Source organism: Cucurbita maxima, unplaced genomic scaffold, assembly GCF_002738345.1.
Source record: "Cucurbita maxima cultivar Rimu unplaced genomic scaffold, Cmax_1.0 Cma_Scf00354, whole genome shotgun sequence".
Taxonomy (NCBI): domain Eukaryota; kingdom Viridiplantae; phylum Streptophyta; class Magnoliopsida; order Cucurbitales; family Cucurbitaceae; genus Cucurbita; species Cucurbita maxima.
The window spans coordinates 10005-11630 of record NW_019272370.1 but is presented as its reverse complement, the minus strand read 5'-3'; positions in this window follow the sequence as shown (position 1 = coordinate 11630).

Below are 1626 nucleotides of genomic sequence, written 5' to 3'. Positions count from 1 at the left end.
TTAAATGGGTTCGAGTAAATCTGGTCGGGAAGAATATGCATACATGCTTCGAAATAAAATTTCGAGTGAATAATTAAAATTATTGTTCAACTTTATATTTTGTTTATGAAATGTCTTAAAACGTTTAAAACTAATACTATTAAATTAAAAAGCTATTATTATTGATATTAATGAAAATTGTTTGTAGTTATTTCAAATAAACATTCAAAAATATATTTTTTAGAAGTTTTAGAACTTTTATTATTACTTTTAAAATGATAAACAGAGAAGGTTTGCCTATCTTGTACCGTGGTTGATTAGGGTCCTGAGGTGAGTGCGACCTCACGAATAAAATTGAGGAGATAGTATAGTGGATCTGAATAAGTAACTCTCTCTTTGAATATTATCTGTGAAGGTTAGCTGACAACCCTCCCACGAGACCATACTTCCACTAAAATCGTGGGTTGTGATCACCTGCTTGTTGGTCAACTACTAAGTCACGCTACGTGGTTCCACGCTCCCTCGCTCAGGGACGGATTTCTACGACCCAGGGGTATTCTTTGGAAGACTCTTTTGCCATCACTACTAGGTTGGGGCATAAGTCACACTTTCTTGTCTGACTCTGCCTAGCTCAATGATCTCAGTATCGTGGTTTTGTCTTGACGGTACAGTATCAGAGTAGAGAGGGAAGTGGAAATTCTGGCGACACTATCCCCACTGCTCAAGTCTAGCAGCTGCCTCAGTTGTCTACAGATATCATGGGGTCCTACTAGTTCTTTCTTAGGAAAATCTTGGTGGCTTAGACTTGGATTCATTCATCTCTAGGATTATCGCACAAGGTCTCACAAACCTATCATGGTTTGGCGTACTAGGGTCTGGGTTCGCTAGTAATCGTTTCGCGGGCCTAAATGCACAGTATTCTAGAGGTATCTCATTCTAGAGTTTTGTCTAACCTACTTAGTCTCAAGCACCCTAGTCTAAGCTCGTAGTTTTTTCCTATTCAACAAGAAAGATAACACAAGCAACCATGCACTGGAGTTAACACCTAGCAGTTCATGCAATATTAACAAACATGCTGAACAGGAAGATAACGTCCATTTTTACCCCTAGAGTAGATTTCACAAATTTCTCTTCCTCCTCATGCATACATACATTATCACAATCTCAATCTAAACAGATTTCATAATCGTTCATATCTAGATTCCATTGATTTCCTTAAATAATTCATTTCCATAGCTTTCATACTAATATACTAGGCTCGGCGTGCTAGCTAGGTATATCAATTTGACAGCATGCATGCTTATTCCAAGCCGTACTTTGTGAGAGTCTAAATGGCTATTTACTTGGTTGATGCGTGTCTTCCCGAGCTCGAATTACTTGCTGGAGAGGGTTCTAAAAACTCTGAAATTTTCTTGATAGGTTCTAATTCACATAATAATAGAATCAGTATTGAAATCGGGACGAAAAACAAGCAAATAGGGGTTGAACGGAGGGAAAAGGGTGACTCACACGCCATCCACGGGCGTGTCTCACACGTGGAGATTCTACTCCCACGTGTTTGAGGGAAACTAAAAGAAATAAAGTTTAATGTAATAATGGTTTGAATGGATAGAATAATCTGAAAATAAGTTTTATTATTAATCACTC